This window comes from Babylonia areolata, chromosome 1, assembly GCF_041734735.1.
Source record: "Babylonia areolata isolate BAREFJ2019XMU chromosome 1, ASM4173473v1, whole genome shotgun sequence".
Classification (NCBI taxonomy): domain Eukaryota; kingdom Metazoa; phylum Mollusca; class Gastropoda; order Neogastropoda; family Buccinidae; genus Babylonia; species Babylonia areolata.
The window spans coordinates 2,369,478-2,391,977 of record NC_134876.1 but is presented as its reverse complement, the minus strand read 5'-3'; the positions used below and the strand labels follow the sequence as shown (position 1 = coordinate 2,391,977).

The following is a 22,500-nucleotide window of genomic DNA, read 5'->3' as shown; positions in this document are numbered from 1 at the left end:
TAGACAGAGGGGAAGAAGGGTGGGGGGGGGGGGGGGGGGGGGGCGGGGTGGGGGGGAGAGGGGAGGGAGTGAAGGGGTTGGGGAAGGCGAGAGGGTAGGTCTTCAGATTCCCCCCCCCCCCCCACCCCAGGGTTGCTGATGGGGAAGAGGAGAAGATGAGAGGGGAGGTGCTAAGGGGACGGGACGGGGTGGGTAGACTTTCAGTCCCCCCCCCGCCCCCTCCCGCACCCCCCCCCCTCCAGGGCTGTTAGTTTCCACACAACCTGCACCCGACAAGGAGCCCAGCAGACCAGCCCTAATGACACTCTGATTCCCTGGCCATCAATCTTCCTTCACACACACACACGAGACGAGAGCGAGTTAGGAGGAAATAAATCCGCGTCGGTTGCTCGAAGCGAAACTGATGATACCCGAAGAGAGGAGAAGGAGGGAGTTAAACAAGTTGTGGGGGAGGTGGAGTCGGGGGGTGAGGGTGTGTGTGTGTGTGGGGGGGGGGAGACAAATTAGGGAGGGAAGGAATGGGGGGGGGGACAAGGTGGGAAGGAGGCGTGAGGGGTGGTGGTGTGGGTGAGGGTGGGGGGGTGGTGGGGGACCGAGATGATTAAAGCGTTGGACTTTTCAACCTGAGGTCCTATAGGTTCGAGCCCCGGTCACGGGCCACACCTGGTGGGTTGAGGGTTGAGATTTGTTCTCTGAACACGAGATATGGCTACCTACAAAACAAAAAGAAAAAAAGGAAGAAGAAATAAACCGGTCTTGCCCCGAAAAAGCCCACTCGTCCATACGAGTGAACATGCGAGGTGCAGCCCTCAAAAGAAGAAGAAGAAGAAGAACAACAACAACAACAAGAAAAAAGCACAAGAACAAGAAGAATAAGAACACGAACAAGAAGTAGCAGTAGTAGTAGAAGAAGAAGAAGCAGTAGTAGTCGCAGGAGGAGGAGGAGAAGAAAAAGAAGAAGATGACGATGATGGTGAAGGAGGGTGAGGAGAATGAAGAAAGGGTGATAATTTGCTATATCATTATACGGCGGTGAGCAGGGAATAATCATAGCAAGTTGCCAGAAGGAGAAGGAAAAGGGGGAGAAGAAAGGGCAGGTAGGAGGGTGAGGGAGGGAGAGGGAGGGAGGGAGAGGAAAGGTCCTCCACCCGCCTGTCCCCCTCTCACCCTCATCTATCCTCAGCACCGCCCCCCCCCCCCCCAACCCCACTCCCTCTCACTGTTATTAATGATGCACACTCCAGGAATAACGGCTTCCCATTCGCAGCGAATGTTTCTAATTCTGCTTAGTATACATTTAATTGCCATCCATCTGTCTTCTTGGGAAATTGGAATGCAAGTGTGTGCGTGCGTGTGTGTGTGTGCTTGCGTGTGTGTGTGTGTGTGTGCGTGTGTGTGTGTGTGTGTGTGTGTGTGTGTGTGTGTGTAAACGCGTTGGGGTACGCTTCTGGTCAGGCATCTGCTTAGCAGATGTGGTGTAGCGTATATGGATTTGTCCGAACGCAGTGACGCCTCCTTGAGCTACTGATAATGATACTGTGTGTGTGTGTGTGTGTGTGTGTGTGTGTGTGTGTGTGTGTTGTGTTTCGTTGTTGTTGTTGCTCTGTATTGGGTGGGATGGCAGTGTAAGGTGGTATTGATCGGGAAGTGGGGAAGTTGACTGTGTAATGGTGTGTTCCCACAGTATTTTCATCTGTTTTTTCACTTGTTTTACAGATTGTTTCTTATCCACTTTAGTCCCTCTTTGGGGCGATGGCTGGATATAAAACAAAAACGAAAACAAATAAAAACAACACGTGGGCATACTCTGTATCGATTACCGTCATTAATAAAGAACTCGCTTTGTCTTGTCTTAGCTTTTAAACACACAGCTTCGCTGGGAATTTGTATCGTATTTTGTTTTTATATGTCTTTTTATTTCATAATATTTAAAAAAAAAAGAGTTTTTGCTGTTACTATTTTCATCATCGTTGTTCTTGTTGTTGTCTGTTTGTCAACTTTCACAGACAACCAACCACTGACTTGTTTGGAGCGCTGAAGGCTAAACGTTCGGTCATGTTTGGACGATGGACTGGCAATGCAATGATGTGTGAACTCTGGCTCGCACTGGCGAGGACATTCCTGTGTGAGGTGATAACGGAGAGCTCGGCGCGCGAACGTGGGGACTGGTGTGATATGTGCCTGGGCATTTCCAGCTTGTGGGGGGATACCCATGAATCAGTGATAGATGGAGAAACACACACACACACACACACACACACACACACACACACACACACACACACACAGAGTACACACACACACACACACACACACACACACACACACACAGAAAGAGAGGGAGAGAGAGGGAGAGAGAGAGAGCGAGAGAGAGAGAGTGACAGAGAGCGATACAAACACATGTACACACACAGACACAGACACTCATATACATACATACATACATACATACATACAGAGACAGAGAAAGACGGATACATACAGAGACAGAGAGAGAGAGAAAGACACAGACAGACAGACAGAGAGAGAGAGAAAGAGAGAGAGAGAGAGAGAGAGAGAGAGAGAGAGAGAGAGAGAGAAAGACAGAAACAGATAGACAGAGAAAGCAAGGACAAAAACAGCGTCAAAACACTCAATGTCTACGTTAACCAAGTACTTAGTTGACCCTGTCTCCCAGTGATAGCTTTCAAACTCAGTGTTCTCTTTCTCACTTTCGATCCCCCCCGACCCCCCATACCACCTCCATATGTCTCCATATGATGCAGCCACAGTGTTCCCTATCTTCTGCGTTTGTGAGCTTGCGATTTTGCCGGCGCCGTTTGAACGCGGTAAAAAAAACAACAAACACACACACACCCCTCCCCCCCCTCCTCCCCCCTGGCCCCCCCAAAAACCGGGTATACAACAGCGAGATCAAAAGAGTCAGCACTTACTTGACTTCCGCTCACCGGGCGAGACGGACGTGTTCTGACTTGCTCTCCTGCCCAGCAAGTTTTTTTTTTTTTTTTTTTTTGCCCGTGCATTGATTTGTGTAATGAATAATTTTTTTGAGCATTGCTTTTTCACGAGCAAGTGAGTGCTGTGCTGTACGTGACTGGAGAGTCTCAGTTTTCTTGTTTCATCCTTTTTTCCCCCAAATATGCAGTGATGAATCTCAAAGCAAGTTTAAAAAAAAAATCATAAGCACTTCTGTCTCAAAATATTTCGGAAAGACTGCTGGCAAGAAGACACGGAAGGACAAGACAAAGTAAGAAGAAACAGAACAGAGTAAGTGAGAACTCCGTAGACGAAGAAAACGATATGTCCCTTCATGCCAAATTAGAAGAAATTAGTAAAAAAAAAAAAAAAGAAAAAAAAAGGACACACCATGTGTGGCACGGGGTGAACAGGGAACAAGTGTTTTCTGTGCCCAGCCAAGTGGGCTTGTAAAAAGATCGTACCACACACGCTCGCGCGCGCGCGCGCGTGCTCTCACACACACACACACACACAAACTCACGCACTCACTCATGTCACTCATGCACACCCATCACACTCCCTCCCTCCCTCCCTCCCTCTCTCCCTCTCTCTCTCTCTCTCTCTCTCTCACACACACACACACACGTGCGCGACAATTTATTTTATTTTATTTTGATTTTTTTTAGGGCGGTGTGTGTGTTTGGATGATGGGGGAATACAATGTGCTTTGGGGTACAGAAAGCTGCATGTTCGATTGTCCATACAATGGGGACCTCCCGACCACTCCTCACTACAACAAGTGGTTTTACTGACCTCTGGTGTAACAGTGTCCTCTTCTTTGTTGTTTTTGGAATGCGTTCTGGGGGCCTGGGAATTTTCACATGTTTATGTGGTGAGTGTGTGTGTGCGGGTATTTTTTGGGTGACATATTTGAATCAACGGACGATGTCTTGATTTCCTTTTTGGTTCCTCTTCAGTTTGGATTGCTGGCATTTGGTGGGTTTTCTCCGGGTCTTTACCGATTCATTGTTTCCTCTACATTCTCTCCCTTTCTGTGCTTTCATATCTGTGAAACTGCATGTTTGGTGCATATCTGTTATGCATGTGTGGGTGTATGTGTGAATGTGTGTCTTCATGTTTTACATTTATTTGCTTATTTATCATCATTGTTGTCTTATTTATTTATTTATTTTTAATTATTATTATTATTATTATTATTATTATTATTACTACCTTTTTCATATTATAATTATTTATTTATTTATTTATTTATGTTTTTATTTACCTATTTATGTACGCTTATCTATTATTTATTCACCTTTTTTTTCTTTTTTTCTCAAGGCCTGACTAAGCGCGTTGGGCTACGCTGCTGGTCAGGCATCTGCTTGGCAGATGTGGTGTAGCGTATATGGATTTGTTCGCACGCAGTGACGCCTCCTTGAGCTACTGAAACTGAAACTGAAACTCTCTCCCTGTGGGAACACTTGGGAATCATAGTATAATGTCCCCCACCTTCTGAAAAATGTTTGTGTTGGGGTTTTCCTCTTTTTTGTCGCCGTTTCTTGCTTGCTGCATTTTTGGACCGTTCATTGATTCATAGGCGGACATTTTTACTTTTTGGTTTTTTGTTTTTTCTGTTCTTTTTGCCTGTTTGCATCAATTTTATCTGACATGCCAGTTACTATGAATGGAATTGTATGATATATAGAAAGTCTTTTTTTTTCTCTACAGAAAAGTAAAAAAAAGTTGGCATGGTCATTGTCAGAGGCAAGTGAATATGTTTATGGAAATGTATGAACCTATACATCCCGGGTCCGCCATGTGTGGCACGGAACAGGCAGTGAACACGTGTTTTATGCCCAGCTGGGTGGGCTTGTGAACAGACTGATCATACCTGTTTCGGCTTCATGTCTTTTTCTCTTCACACACACACACACTCTCTCTCTCTCGTTCATTCACCCACTGACTCGCACATTTATTCGTACATACCCGCCCACACACTCGTGCACACCCATCCCTACACACATCCTCACTCACATAATATAAGCACGCGCGCATACACATACACCATCCCTCCATACACACATACAAGCACACGTGCGTCACCCTTTTTTTTTTTTTGTTTCTCCCAAGCTCCGGTCCATGCTTTACAAGAATTGTTCAATTAAAACAAAAAACAAAAAATTCACGCACCTTTTGCTCGAGAGCGAAAGTTCCGATTATCTGTCTTTTTGATTTGTTTTTGTCAGTGTGTACCATATGCCGTGTAACTGGTCTCATGTTTCGTTTTGTCAGTGTGTACCATATGCCGTGTAACTGGTCTCATGTTTCGTTTTGTCAGTGTGTACCATATGCCGTGTAATTGGTCTCATGTTTCGTTTTGTCAGTGTGTACCATATGCCGTGTAATTGGTCTCATGCTTCGTTTTGTCAGTGTGTACCATATGCCGTGTAATTGGTCTCATGTTTCGTTTTGTCAGTGTGTAGCATATGCCGTGTAATTGGTCTCATGTTTCGTTTTGTCAGTGTGTACCATATGCCGTGTAATTGGTCTCATGTTTCGTTTTGTCAGTGTGTACCATATGCCGTGTAATTGGTCTCATGTTTCGTTTTTGTTTTTATGTATGTGTACTGCTTTTTCCCCCAATATATTTATATTATTGCCATTGTTTTCATACACGTGTATCATATTTTGGGGGTCTTTTGACCATGTATGTAACTATAACTTTAACAACTTCCAAGATTTTTCACGTTATCTGTATGAACATGTCTGTGTATTCTGTGGTTTGTGTATTTGGATAATTTCTTTAGTTGAGTTGGATGCATATATTTATTACATCTCTTTATGGACAAAAATGAATAGTAATATATCCATTGTTTTAATCGATTGTCAAGGTCTAAACAGTTCACAGAAAAGACGTGATATTTTCCATTACTTCAGAAATAAGAGGTATTCCATTTTTTTTTTTTTTTTAAATTTAAAAAATTTTTTTTACAAGATACGCGTTTTGATAAAAAGATGGAGAAATATATTTTAGCGGAATGGGGATATACTGGGTTTTTTTGTGTTTTTTTTTTCCAAGCTATACATCGAATGCAAGAGGGGTCGCAATAATGTTTAACAAAATAATTTCGAATCTAAAGTGAAACGGACAATAAAAGATGGTTCTGGAAATTACATTATTCTACTTGTTGAAATAGAGAAAATTAGTTTCCTCCTTGTTGATGTATATGGACCAAATAAAGATGAACCTGATTTTATGTCCACTTGAAACAAACAAACAAAAAAGTGAAAATAATGTAGAAAATGTTATTATAGCTTGGGATTTCAATTTAGTTCTTAACCCAATAATAGATTACCATAATTATAAACATGTATATAATCCTAAAGCAAAAGTAGTAGTTGAAAACATGATAGAAAATGTAGCTTTGAATGACATTTGGTGGGAATGAAGCCCAGACTGCCCTCGTTACACATAGAGAAGGACTGATCTTTTCCAACAGGCTAGACTAGACTTTTTTCCCCAGACACTGTAGTATCCTTGATAGATGAAGCAGATAATTATAGAATATGGGTACAGATAAGAAATGAGTGTGATGTTCACTTACTGTGAACATACTCTAAGATATTTGACAGTTTGTATTCCTTGACAGTTTGTGTAAGATCTTAAGAAATGAACGATAATACTCCATGATGATAACCAACCTATGTATAATCCAGCTGCTTGGCTGTTTCTGTCTGTGAGTCTGTTTATACACATATTTTGTTGTTGTTGTTGTTGTTTGTTTGGTGGTTTTTTTGTTGTTTTTGTGTGTGTTTTTTGTTTTTGTTGTTCTTCTTCTTTATTTATAAACGTTTTAAGATGTTGTTGTTGTTATTATAAAATGTCAACTTATCAAAATGGAATTTTAAAAAAATGTTAAAAAAAAGTCAGCACACTGCATAATGTCAGAATCATTTTGTTTTCTCCTTTTTTGGCGCCATAATAGGCCGTAATAGGCGCACTCGTGTGTGTGTGTGTGTGTGTGTGTGTGTGTGTGTGTGTGTGCGCGTGCTTCTTGCATCCTTATCCATGTGTGCCTCCTCAGTGTAAGGAACTGTTCTGCGACGTTTATAAAGGGGCACGAAACGAAATGATTTGCTATTATTGCGCATGCTGTTACAATCATTTCATGAAACGATCTTGTCCATGTGATAATTATGGGCCTCTCTGGAAAAAAACAAAAACAAACGAAAAATAGAGGGAAGGTAAAATTTTGGACAACACGGACAATTGGACTCTGGAAATGGACGCAACATCGTTTTGCACACACACACACACACACACACACACACGCACACACACAAAGGGAGACACACACATACACATGCACACACGCACACACATACGCACGCACACGCGCGCACACACACACTCAGTACAGAGGCAAGTTCACAGCACTCCTAACGCACTGCACAAACTAACGCCAAAAGCAACAGAAGCCACGTACTCGGAGGTCACACACTTTTCTTCTCCCTTTGATCACAGTTGAACTCAACCCCAACTTGTTGCAAGACCAACTGTGATCTGATAAACGCACATGCGTGTATGCGTGTGTGTGCGTGTGCGTTTGTATGCGTGCGTGCATAATTGTGCAGCGTGTACGCCCCCCCCCCCCCCCCCCACCGCCCAATGCATTTGTGAGTTCGTTCTTTAGTTTAGCGTCTTTTCACTATCAGTGATATTAGACGAATATATATATATATATATATATATATATATATAAAACACCCCAAAACCAGGGGAGGGGGGCGGGGGGGAGGGAAAAGGAAAACAGAAAAGGTAGATTCTACCAAAAATGCATACCTAACATGCATTAACATTTAACAGTAACAGTTCTATAATGATAGTAATAATCAGAAACCATTAACACAATTCTGAAGAACATTAAAGGAATGTAGAAATGGGGCTATGAACTAATGCCTGTGAAAGTTCGACCATAAGAACCTCGTCAGAAATAACTTTCGAAAAATATGTGAGTTTCCAATTTAACAAGCGGCGTTTAAAACGGGTATAAAAGAGGAGATGAAAAGATTTATCACAGCACATAATGTCAGAATCATTTGAGGAAACGGTCCTGTCCACGTGTTCATGGGCCTCAGCCTAAAAGAAAGAGGATGAAAACAACGGATGATGTGGAAAACATGGATCAGGAGAATGTGTGGAAATCTGTGGTTTTTCCTCACACACAGACACACACAGGCGCACTGACACATACACACATACAGAAACACACACACACACACACACACACACACACGCTCACACTCACACTCGCGTAAATGTGTGAAAAATGTGGTGTGTATTTATGGGTGCATGTACGTTGGAGAGGAAGAAACAGAGAGACAGACTGACAGACAGATTATCAAACAGTAAGGTGAGATGTTTGGAGAGGGGTAAAGGGTGACAACAAAGTAGCTGGCTACATGAACAGGTTACCAGTACAGGTGGGCAATACGCCGAGCAGTGGACTCCGCGCGTGGTTATCAGCAATGAATGTCGGCGTGTTCATACCACTGCCCAAGTGGTGAGGACATACACAAGTCAGTGTTTTCGTGCTACCTCGCTTCAATTTGTTTTAGAGAGAGAGAAGGGGTGTGGGGAGAGAGAGATAGGCAGAGAGACAGAGACAGAGAGAAAGTAAACAAAGAGGTTGAGAGGGGAGTGAGAGGGTGAGAGAGAGAAACATCTCAACTTTCTGCCTGTTGATCTGTCTGTCTGTCTCTCCCCCTTCTCTCTCTGTTTCGTTCTCTCCCACGTACACGCACCCACAAATACACACACATATACACACACACGACGGGCGGGTGGCGTCAGTGAGGTGGGGACTCAGGAGAGACAGGGCAACAGACAGGCAGAAAGGCAGACAGAAAGTGTCAGAAGAATTATCTGAAATGGGGAACAAAAAACTGTCCACATACACACACACATGAATGTGTTTGATGTGTTCACACACACAGACACTCTCTCTCTCTCTCTCTCTCACTTATTCCCTTCCTCACATCCAAACGCAACTCCCCCCACATCCAACCTCTACCCACCCACACCCCCCACACACCTGACAAACAAACAACAAGCAGACACAAATTACGGTATTACCTGCAGCCGTTTCTTGGTGGAGCCAGACTTCCATCTCACCAGCTTCACCATCAGCACGCCGAAGTTCTGGAACGCCATGCCGCCTGATATGTTTCAGGCTGCAAGAGGTCACAGACGAACAGACGGTGCGGACGATGGACGGGGAGTGGTGGGGGAGGGGAGGAGATAGACAGATATCCCAGGTACTGCCCCCTCCACCCCCTAGCCCACTAACTCACTCAGCTCACTCACTGACTCACTGCAGATGGTGGCAACACCACTGATACTCCATGACGGTACCACCACCACCACCTTTCCGGGTAACCAAACATCACTGACACCACCAATTAAAGAGTGGCAACTCTCTCCATTTACAAGGGAACACAACTTCCAGGTCAATGCTGGTTGTGCTACTGATTCAGCTGAGCACACAGGTAAATTAAAGGTGCATGATCACAACCACAACACAAGTTACACCACTGACCGTTCGGCCACTGACACAGTACTAACCACCAACACCATTATCACCAAGTAAAGAAACAACAACAACAAAAAAACACATACAGTCATACCACTGTCGGTTCCACCAAGGAAACCGTTATGACCACTGACTCCGCACTGCCCAGTGGAGGTGCGCCCCTCAACACGGTCAAGCCGGCTGCACCACTGACACTTTTTTTTTTTACGCCATCATTACCACCGTTACACCATTGACACAGTTCCAAACCACTGACACATATACGCTAATGGCGTTACGCCCTTGACACAGTTACGACTGTTTGAAACAATGGCTCCCTTGACACAGTTATGTCACCGAAACCGTAAAAACCACTGACACAGTTACGGCACTCATGACGATTTCATTGTTTCCCTTTTCCACTATCTTCCAAAACATTGCTATTCACACAGCTGTCCTTCCTTTCCCTGGGCAACAAAAAACATCATCATACACGACATCTCTTCAAAACATCATCATACACGACATCTCTTTCTGCAACGCGTACACAGCAGGATGCTCTCTCTCTCTGTCTCCTGGGAGGGGCTGCGTGTTTCTTTTGTTGTTGTTTTTTTGGAGGGGGGGGGCGGTTGATTTTTTTCCTTCATAATATGATGTTTGTATCAGGATTATGTAGATGTGCATGTTTAAATGTGTATGTGAATGTCATGTCTTTATTTCTTCATCTCTTTGCTACTTTGTGGATATTTTGATTCATTTTTCATTTTCCATTTGCCCTGAGGGCTGGATGAAAAAAAGCACATGTATGCTTATTCCACTTCCCTCAATAAAAAACTTCGTTCGTTCGTTCTCTCTCTCTCTCTCTCACTCACTCACTCACTCGCACACACGTTTTTGAGAGAAAAAAGAAGGAGAGCGAGGGAATTTTTGTCATAAAAAATACGAGCAACCCCCCCCCCCCACCCACCCCTGCTCCCCCAACTCGGCTTGTAACACTTTCCCTCTGTCACTTCTTCCACTGAACAGCTGTCCTCTTTTTTTTTTCTCTCTCTTTCTCTGTCTTTCTCTTCTTTATTTCGTTTCTTTCCCTTTTTTTTGCTTATTCTTCCAGTTTTTTTTTTTGTTGTGTGTGTGTGTGTGTGTGTGTGTGTGTGTGTGTGTGTGCGCGCGCGCGCGCGTTTTCTTTTTTCAGTTTGACAGACCTTTGACAAACAAAACGCCGCAGCATCTTGTGCTGTGAGAGACAGCAGTGATCAGTTCGCAGTCAGTACAACAACCTGCCTCTCCACCGTGGCTATATGGTTTTGACTTCTTTTTCCACTTTCCCATCAACATCGGTATCAGTATCAGTAGCTCAAGGAGGCGTCACTGCGTTCGGACAAATCCATAATTATACGCTACACCACATCTGCCAAGCAGATGCCTGACCAGCAGCGTAACCCAACGCGCTTAGAATTTTCCATGAACATCAAAATAAATAAATAAATAGATAAACAAATAAACAAATTTAAGAAAAAAATGATAGGAATAGAAAAGAAAAGAAAAAAAAAAGATTCAATCAAACCGGAACGTGTCATATCCTTTGGAAAACAGCACACGAACAGTCGATAAATTAAGCACACATAATCTTTAGAAATAGATTCGAAAGAGATACAGTTCCTCCAAAAAAAAAGGAGAGATAATATTTGACTGTTTGCCCCAGCTACCTAGCAAAGCAGTGTGAATTTTAAGGTACAGTTTAATACTTCATTTTTGCCAGGATTCGAAGGAAACAACCCCCACACAAACAAATAAAGAAAGAAAAGAAAGAAAGAAAGAAAAACACCGTCAACAAAAACAACGTCCCACACCAATAACCTTGTAAAACTACGAAGTCACGGTGAACAAGACAATGGTTGGAAACTGACATCAACCACTTCACAACTGTACGGGCTTCTGATTGTTTTGATCAGTTTCATATGCCTCATCTTATGGGGAAACAGAAAAATAAAGAAAAAACAGGATACAGGCAATCGAAACCGACGTCCATCACTTCTGTGTGTGTGTGTGTGTGTGTGTGTGTGTGTGTGTGTGTGTGTTATTATGTGTGCGCGCGCGCGTGTGTGTGTTTATGTGTGTTTTTGTGCGTATGTGCGTTTGTTTCAATATGTGTGTGCACGTGCGTGCGTGTTTGTGTGTGTTTTCCTTGTGAGTGTGTTTGTGTGTATGTGTGTGTGTGTGTGCACGCGCGCGTGTGTGTGTGTGACCAGAAGTGAACACCAATTCTCACGATATGGTAATGCGTCTCTATTCTTCACATATGAGCTACATTCCCCCTCCCCCCCCACCCCCACTCTTCCACCATTATTTCCCTTCTTTACCCCCTCTTGGCTATGGCAGCATGTGCTTATATATATATATATATATATATATATATATATATATATATATATATATATAAGTTTTTAAAAAGCCCCCAAAAGGCCAATGTTTATTAAACCCTTGTTAATAAAGACTTTGCCTTGACTTGTCTGGTGAACACTGGATCATAAGTCCAACAACGCCTTACAAACACTTGCCACGGTGCCTCTTAATTAATTAAAGTCCCGCAAAGCGCCGGCGAAAATCCTTGGAATCTCGGTTTGAATGTACGCTCGCAGTTTGACAGTTTTTGTGGGTTTTTGTTTGTTTGTTTGTTTGTTTTGTTTTGTTTGTTTGTCCTGACCACTCCTGCTCTGGCTTCACTGACAGGCTGTCATGACGCTGGCTGGCTGCAAGACTGAGGAGCAGTGTCCCAGTACAACTGTTTCCTCTGACCCACACACATACACATACATAACATGAGCTCCTGTGCCACCCCCCTCCCAGCCTCTCTCTGTATGTGTGCTAATTGGAGAATTAAAGAAGAAAAAAACCAATAAGACCATATTATTTAAGACATTTGTTCATTCTGTTACACCTATAACTCAGTGAAACCTTTGTCTTGTCCCATACATTTATGTCTGTAAGTGTCACTGGTCAAGAAACCTGGTATGGTCGTGTCGTGAGTTGGGGCACTGCACTGCTGGACGTGTTCTTCAAAGCTGGTGGTCGTCGTGGGATGGGGCATGAGTTTCGGCAATGCTCCTCTCAGTGATGTTGTCTGCCCATACTCCTCCCAGTGATGTTGTCTCCTCTCAGTGATGTTGTCTGCCCATGCTCCTCTCAGTGATGTTGTCTCCTCTCAGTGATGTTGTCTGCCCATGCTCCTCTCAGTGATGTTGTCTGCCCATGCTCCTTTCAGTGATGTTGTCTCCTTTCAGTGATGTTGTCTCCTCTCAGTGATGTTGTCTGCCCATGCTCCTGTCAGTGATGTTGTCTCCTCTCAGTGATGTTGTCTGCTTATTTCTTTTCAGGTCTTGTTCTGCATGTGACGTGTTTTTGGCAAGCCGAATCTGGCGAAGCCCATCCCAGTCCCCAGGTGGGATTTTCTTGTTGGGTTTACTCCCCACATGCAGCAGGTAGTGCTGGATTACATGGTTACGTGCATGCACGCACAAATGCACGCATACACACACATCGAAACACACACACACACGCATACATGCATGCAAGCATGAACGCGCGCGCGCGCGCGCACACACACACACACACAAGGGGAGAACCTCTGACCTGGCCCTGAGGCTTATGATTAACCCTCGTTAATAAAGATTGTGTCTTAAGTTGTCTTGTCTTGTCTTGTCTTGTCTTGACTCTCTTTCTTTTAGCAGGCAAAGCTTAAAACTGATCATCCCTACTGTTGTTATTGTTGGATGGAACACGAGTTCGCTCTTGGCTTCAGTACAATAGACTGGCGCTGGTTGGTAGGCTGGTTGGCACATGATGCTTTCAGAACGTGTGTGTGTGGGTTTTGGATCCAACACCACCCTGCCTTTGGCACTGGTTTATCAATTGGAGGTTAACGATATCAGAAGGAAGGAAGAGGGGGAGGTCACGAGGGGAAATTAGGGGCGCGGGGGGTAGGGGGGTGGGGGTGGGGGGTTACAGTATTACCTTTACCATTATTATCGTTATCTTCATCATCAATATCATTACCATTATCCTGAGAAAGAGAAACGCATACACACACACACACATTTTGATGTGGAGGGGGTGGGGGTGGGGGGGGGGGGGGGAGACAGAACGAAATTTTATTTTTTTCCAGGGTATTGAGATGAGCAAAGTAACAGATAGATTGTTTTCCCACCTAGTCCTGAGAAGCAAAACCATGCGGGAGGGGAGGGAGGGGGGGGAGGGGGAGGCAGAGTAAAATAAGAAGAAGAAGAAGAAGAAGAAGAAGAAAGAATTAAGTAAAGAAAAAGACATGGAGGAGAGAATCAGTCCTCGCGATCTGACACCTCCTAGAAACCGAAACTGCTACAACTTTCGCGTTGCTCTCCTAAAACCATGGCCTGCTTTTTTCTGCTTCTTTTATTATTATTATTATTATTATTATTTTTTATTGTTTATCAATCTATGCATTTTTTTTAACACTAGCGTCAACACATTTTTGTTGTTGTTTTGGAGACTAGACTGCACTTTTGTTGCTGTTTCTGGCCCAACCCATCATAAACCACAAAAAGGTGTTTGTATTGGGGATTGAACACAACGCTGAAAACAAAACAGTTAACGAACGAAGACAACAAGCTAAAGTTAACAAACAAAAGGCGGAATATCATTAGCATGAAAAAAAAAATAAATAAAAGAGAAGAAAAAAAAAGAAGAAGAAGAAGAAACGATTGATTAAAAACGAAGCCAGCATTTATCAGATCAACGTGGAAATAATTCGATCAAATTAAACTGATTTATATATCCGCCTCGGCGTCGATTGCCGCTGTACATCGAAACACAGCGGTACTGCCTCAAGATAACGTTTACTGTGTTCGTCTGTCGATAAAGCCAAACATTTCTTTCTCATCTTAGAACACACACACACACACACACACACACACACGCACACACACACGCGCTAACTTAGACACACGCACGCACGTACGCACGTATGCATATACACGCAAGCACAAACGCATACAAATACACAACACACAAGAAAGCACACACACACACACACACACACACACACACACACACACACGCCCCACTCCCCCCAATTCCCACCTCCGTCTGCTCTCTCACACACACACTATTAATTATACTTTAACTGTGGGATTGGCAGCAGGCTTGCTGCAGCAAGGGAGAGAGACAGAGAGAGACAGAGAGACAGAGACAGACAGAGAGAGACAGAGGCTTGTGCAGCAAGATAGAGACAGAGAGAGAGGAGAGAGAGGGGCTTGCTGCAGCAAGATAGAGATATAGAGAGACAGGGGGGGAGAGAGAGAGGGAGAGAGAGAGACAGGGAGAGAGAGTGAGAGAGAAACAGAGAGAGTGAGAGAGACAGACAGGGAGAGAGAGAGAGGGACAGGGAGACAAACACACACACACATACACACACACACACAGACTCAGAGAGAGAGAGAGAGAGAGACAGAGACAGAGACAGAGAGACGGACAGAGAGACAGAGACAGAGAGAGAGAGAGAGAGAGAGAGAAGATCCCAGCAGGCAAGCAGAACAATACGGGATCGGCGGTGATTGTGTGAGGCCCCAAGCTTAAGCCGATGCAGCACAGCACAGCACAGCACAGCACAATACAGCACAGCACATTCACAGGACAGGACAGAACAGGACAGGACAGAACAGGACAGACACAGAGAAAGTGAATCCGCCGCACAGATCGATTTTCGCAGTTCCTGCAGGGATATGGTGGTTGGTTGTGATGGCAGGGAAAAAGAAAGAAAGGTATAGGACAGTATATATATCATCACCAAAAAACAAACAAACAAACAAACCTCTGTCCTCCCTCCCCCACCCTTTCTTTCCTGTCTCTCTCTCTCTCTCTCTCTCTCTCTCTCTCTCTCTCTCTCTCCCCCCCCCCCCCCGGCGCCCCTCTTTCTCTGTGGTGAATTCCCTGAAATCTAGACAGAATCAATAAATTTGCCATTGTTCAAAAAGGGGGATGTTAATAATGTTAATAACTATTGGGCTGTATCTCGTAGCCATGTAAATAGTACACTTTACAGCTCTATACTCTAGTAGATTACAAGAGTGGGTTAAGGAAAATAGCATTACTGGAGAACATCAAGAAGGCATTAAAAAGGGATATTCAACCACAGATTATAAGTTTACTTTATCAGCGCCAATACAGAAACAGTTTTCTTACAACCGTAAAATTTATATAGCTTGTATTGATTTCGAGAAAGCTTTTGATTCCATAAATAGAAATCTATTATGGCCCATTTTAATTAAACATGGTATCAGAGGGAAATTGCATAGATGTATTAAAAGCGTGTACAATGTCAAATGTTGGGTAAGATGTGGTGCCAACTTGTCAGAGTTAATTGTTAATCTTGTTAATTGTTCTGCTGGAGTAAAACAAGGTGATGCATGTGACCCGGTATTATTGTCTATCTTCATAAATGAGTTAGCATTACATGTTTTATGCATGGAGTTACTTTGATACCAGATGCTTTTGAGTTATTCATTCTTTTGTTGGCTGATGATGTGATGTGTTTTCAGAGACAGCTGTGGGTTTATAGACTCAATTAAATAACTTTCATGTAGATACTTCAAGACTTCAATTAAAAGTTAATATGGGGAAAAGTAATATTATAGTATTCCAAAAGGGTGGATACGGGGAAAGGTGGATATATAATGGTGTTCAAATGCCTGTAGTTTATGTCTACAAATACTTGGGAATATTTTTCTCCACCAGTCTGAGTTTTGTTGTCGTTTGTAAAGATATTGCCAGTAAAGCTAAGAATGTCTTGATATGTATTATGCAGAAGTTGTATTTACTCAATAACAATTCCTTAGAACTGTTCTTCAAGCTTTTTGATTCACAGGTACAACCTATTATGCAGTATGAGTCGGAATTATTGGATAAAGCTTCACTCCACTGTGAATCTGTTCATCTGTTTGCTATCAAAAGGTTTTTGGGACTAGATTCGAAACGCCTAATGATTTAGTTTATGGTGAAACCAATCGTTATCCAATATATGTGAACTCCGCCGTCAGTTCAATTCGGTACTGGTTAAGATTATTACAGATGAAAAATCATAGACTACCATATAAAGCCTACAAAATGCTATATCACTTAGATGCCAATGGCAAGAAAAAATGGGTTTCAAATGTACGCCTTTGTTTGTGTGAAAATGGATTTGGGCATGTATGGTTAAATCAGTGTTTTTTTTGTTTTTTTTTAAAGTTTCATACTTACTTTTCGTCAGCGTCTAATTGATTGCAGGTGGCAAAATCTTGGTATCTACATACTAGTACAAGTGAAAGGTTTAGTCTTTATAGAACATTTTGCAGTAATCATGATATGAAACCTTATGTGTCGTTAAATATTGATAGACATCTCAGGTGTATTACAACAAGATTCAGACTCGGTATAACTGATTTGGCTGTCCATCGTTTAAGGTACAGAACATATAAGGAATCTGATTAATTGTGTCCATTATGCAAGAAATCAAAAGAAGATGAAGTACATTTTGTCCTTTGTTGTGAAGCACTTAGTAAAGTTAGAGAAAGACTCATTCGACCTAAATACTACAAACAGCCCTGTGTTTAAGTGGAGTTTATTGTTGTCAAGCACTGATTCGTTGTTGTTCGTAATTTATCTCTGTACCTGTACAAGGTTTTTAAGTTTCGAGAAATAGCAAAATATGTTCTACTACTTTTAATTAATGCTTAGTTTTTGTTTTTGTTTGATTATTATAATTATGTTTCGCACTTTATGCTGTGTATATTGTGCATTGTTCGCACACCCCTTCATTAGGGGGTCTATAATGAATGAATCAACCGTATCCGTTTCTCTCCGTCTCTCTCTGTCTCTGTCGCTCTCTTGCCGTCTTTTCTCTCTTTTGCTCTCGCTCCTTCTGTCTGCCTCTGTCTATTTACTTATATCCCTCTCGCACCCCCCACCCCACCCCCAATATAAAAAAAAAAGAAACACACACAAAACAAAAACCACAAAAAAATATATGACCAGTACGTGCAGATTATATATAACGCGATTTAAAAAAGAAAAAAAGGAAAATTTTGTTCTTGAATGTCATCATCGAGGTTGGAAAAAACCCTATCACTTGAGTATTTATAAAACGAAAACGCAGGGGATAAACAAACCATACTCATCGCTTAATTACTGACCAAGACATGTCTAAAATAATGAACACACCAGGTTTTTTTTTGGTTTTTTTTTGTTTTGTTTTGAGGAATTAAATCCAGTTCGATTCAAACCTTTTTCTTTTTCAAATCACCAAGCACATAGTTATTTTCCGGTTAACCACTGTCAGTATTAAAAGGTAAATAAATAATACACAATCACTTTTATCACAAGCATCATTTCAACGAAGGCACGAAGAAGACTTCACGATCACCCAAACTCAACGGGGACACACACCCAACACACATTCCTCCGTAATCCGCCACCACTGCACACGAAGCTCTAGCTGTAGCTGTAGTCAAAGTCAACAATAACACAGTAAACAGCTGAAACACCCCCAAGCGACGCAAAATACAAGATCACATCAAAAGTGCAAGAAGACACTGTCCGGATTTCTTTTCAAATCCCGCGTCCGTAATGTGACTCCCGTCCGAGAGTTTCTCTCAAACTGATTTTGCCACGGCCACATTGGTAACTTCCCCGAAGCGAACTGCCAACATCAGTCCCAACACGTCTCCTTAGGCTTCCTCCTCAGCCTTGCCCCAAACACAGACCAATCACTGTTTCCGCGACGCTCGCAGTCAGTTTTTTTTTTTTTTTTTCCACTCACTTAAAAAAAAAAAAGAAGAAAAAAACCCCAGCTTATCTGGTGGTCATACAAGCATGACTTCGCTTATCTCTCTTCATTCCAAAACTGCTGGTCCGCAGTCAAGACCTACCCTCGTGAGTTTTCATACACACACACACACACACACACACACACACACAGAGCTCCCTTGCAACGCACTGAATACTCACAGCACACAAGCAGAGAGAGAGAGAGAGAGAGAGAGAGAGATTACAAAAATGATACGGCACCATAAAAAGTCTCCAATAAAAACATAAGATACGGTCACAAGAGCCGCGACCGCAGCCCACAGCAGCAAGCAAAGCAGCACCCTCCGTGTTTCACGTGCTAAAAGCTCTGCTGCTGGCTGGGAGACTTACTAAACCTCCCACCAGCACTGTGGTGAGTGGTGGCAGCAAGTCGAGGAAGGGGAACAGGAACAGGAAGAAGAAGACGAAGAAGGAAAAAAAAAAAAAGTGGTGCTGGAAGAAGAAGAGAGTTGGAGGAAGCGAGGAAGGACTTGCCTGCTGTGTGTGGCAAGCAAGGCACCCACCACAACAACCACTGGAGGAGGAGGAGGAGGAGGAAGAGGAGGAGGAGGAAGAGAAGAAGGTGTCGCGTTGCGAGGGGACTGGGCGCGCCCCAATACAATCACCGCCACCGCCACCACCACCACCACCAACACCATCAAGCACCAGCAGCAGCAGCAGCCCACGAGGCAGCAAAGTGAGGAGATGGCTGAAGCAGCAGGCAAGCAAGCCACACACAGCACCATGTGAGCAGGGAGGGGGGGGGGGAGGATTTTAGCGTCACGGCAAAGTGGGAAGGTGGTGGTAATTGTGGTTGTGGTGGTGGTGGAGGTTGTGGTGGTGTAGAGGGTGATGGTGATGGTAAGCGCGCGTGTTGTGTGTGTGTGTGTGTGTGTGTGTGTGTGTGTGTGTGTGTGTGTGTGTGTGTGTGTGTGCGTGCGCGCGCGTGTTTGCGTGTGTGTGTGTGTGTGTGTGTGTGTGCCAAGCACTCAACTGTAGGGCTCATCAAGTGACAAAACAGTGAGTGCTCTCCGACAACACTCACTCACTCACGGCTCCAGCTACACCCCTTTCCCGACCCTCAATCCCCACCCTCACACACCCTCACCCTTCCAAAATGCTAGCTTACTTATCCATACCATCTACTACTGCTGCTGCTACTACTACCACTGCTGCGATCAACGTGAATTTTGACGGGAGGTGGAGATGGTGAGATTGGCGGAGGAGGGGGAGGGGAGAGGTAGCAAAAGGGAGGGACTGATACAGCACGCAAAGCCACTGAGCACGTAAAACACACGTCTGGTGCGCACGCGCGTGATTATATACTGGCGTATGCACGCTACGCGCGCATGCTGGAACGCACTCATGCACACAAACGCACACGCACATTCAGAGAGAGAGAGAGACACACACACACACACATTAAATACATGAACGCGCGCGCGCGCGCACACACACACACACACACACACACACACACACAAAAGGACACCCTTCACAAGAATCGATCCTGTCATCGCTTCCAGACGATTGTTTCCGCGTTAACACCCTCTACCTTGCTGCCCTTCTAACATCCACCACTTTCCTCTCTTTCTTTCATGTCTTTCTCTCACATTTCTTCCCCTCCCCCCCTCCCCCCCCCCCGTCTCTCGCTCCCCTTTTCCGGCCTGTTTCCCATCAGCAAGGAAAAATGTTAATCATATCAACCAAGATGACATCTTCCCAAGAAAGCATGAGAGAGAGGAAGAAAGAATGAATTAGTGGATGGAATGGAAAAGAAAAAAATACATAAATGAGTGAAAAGTTTCAGTTTCAGTTTCAGTAGCTCAAGGAGGCGTCACTGCGTTCGGACAAATCCATATACGCTACACCACATCTGCCAAGCAGATGCCTGACCAGCGGCGTAGCCCAACGCGCTTAGTCAGGCCTTGAGAGGAAAAGAGCATGGGTGAAAAGTCTTGGGTGAAAAGAGCATCACGGAGAAAACTGCACGAGAAAATTCGTCTCTGCATTTGTATATTACAAGAAAGAAAGCAAGAAAGAAGGAAGGAAGGAAAGAAATAAACTTTTCTTTCTCGTACAGACTAGCACACAAACGCACATGCCCATACAGAGAGAGAGAGAGAGAGAGAGAGAGAGAGAGAGAGAGACAGACAGACAGACAGACAGACAGACAGACAGACAGACAGAGAGAGAGCATATACACACACGTACACGCACGCACGCACGCACACACACGAGCACGCACAAGCCTGACAAGGAAAAGTGCAATGAGAAAATTCATCTTCACAAGAAAGAGAAAGAAAGACAGAAAGAAAGAGGAAGAAGAAATAAATAAACAAGTGATGCACACTTGAAAATATATAAATAAATGAAAAATATGAATAGAATAGATTGTTTCAAATCTGTAAAATGTGTTGTGTACATTGTAATTACAAAGCTTCGGGCAAAACAACCAAACGACAACAGATAAAAAGGAGGGTGGGTGGGGGGGTTGGGGGGGGGGGGGGGCTTAACAGCAGATTTGAACCAAGCTTATTCGGGTCAAGAGTAAGCTGACTTAAAAGGCACAGCGCCTCTACCTGAGCAGTTAAACAATACATTTTTTTTTTTTTTTGGCGTGATGAATCGACTAAGGTATCCGAGGTGATAACGCCGTTTAAACTATGTTATTTGGGTATATCTTGGTTATTTAAGAAATTCTTTAAAGTCCGCCGTATGGGAGATATTGCCATCACCTCAAGCACACAACAACATGAAGTCGTTTTCTCCAGATCTGCCGAGATCCGTGTTCGACAGGTTCAGTTACAGAAACTACAACCCGGTCCATTCAATTTATCTTTTGCATACATTCCAGTCAATTCAGTAGCCACTTTAAAATACTTATACGCAGTAAACACGTTGATGGTGTTGTTAGTGTCCCTGTATGTGTTCTGTCCAGAATGTGTATTTCTTTTCGTTTAATTGCGAACAAGAAAAAAAATGAGGTCATGCCATCTTTAAACCCAAACATCAATTGTCTATACCGTTCATAATCCGGAAATACAGCTTAATCTGGAAGACTTACAACCTGTTATTGGTATGACTGTGAAGATTTGTTTTTTCCCACTATGTAAAATCCAAATTTGGTATTGGCAGTCAAAGTATTTCCAGAGAAAATGACAATGTTAAAGTTTACCACGGACGCGCGCGCGCGCGCGCGCGCGCACACACACACACACACACACACACACACACACACACACACACACACACACGAACACCGGGTTATTGCATAGACTCGCATTGTTTAAAACAAGTGAGTCAAAAAGAGGTATGACGAGGTTGGACGTTGGACGGCTCTCATCAAAAGTGGGTCTTCTTACCTTACAATCCATAGTTGTTGGGCTTTTGCTTTGTGTGTGTGTGTGTTGTTTTCAGTAAATGGTCCCCACTGAAGATGTAACGAGCACAACAGGGACATCTACATGAAATACATAATCTCTGCATTCATGTTCACCAAACAGACATGTTCACAAGAAAGAAAGAAAATAAAAAGGAAAAGAAAGAAATATGTACAGAACATATCATGCATTCATGTCACATCAACCAAACAGACATCTTCACACTACTACTACTACTACTACTACTACTACTACTACCACTCATCATCATCATCATCATCATCATCATGACAAAGGAATAAATGAATACATAATTAAACAAGCACGAAAATCTTTCCCCCGTGTTGTGGCCGCAGCAGGGTGAACGTCGTGCAAGATGATGCTCATCATGACCTCTGGCTGCATCAACACGCTACCCAGAATCGGCAGTCATCGACTTATAGTGAGCGACTGTGTGTGTGTGGTGTGTGTGTGTGTGTGTGTGTGTGTGTGTGTGTGTGTGTGTGTGTCTGTCTGTCTGTCTGTATCTGACTCTCCCTCACACACACACACACACACACATACACACACACACCTTCTCTCTCCCTCTTTGTCACACACACCTCTCTCTCTCTCTCTGTTTTTCTGTCAGTGTGTGTGTGTGTGTGTGTGTGTGTGTGTGTGTGTGTCTGTGTGTGTCTGTGTGTGTGTTTCCTATTCCTAACCTCCCTCTCTGCTTTCCAATTGCA

The 22,500-nt window shown here is 43.5% G+C and overlaps 1 protein-coding gene across 1 annotated transcript in view; it reads right to left on the bottom strand.

Annotated features, from left to right (window-relative positions):
• The window catches only part of LOC143296284 (kalirin-like), a 450,295-nt gene that overhangs the window by 294,344 nt on the left and 133,451 nt on the right, over window positions 1-22,500 (bottom strand). The window lies entirely within an intron of this gene.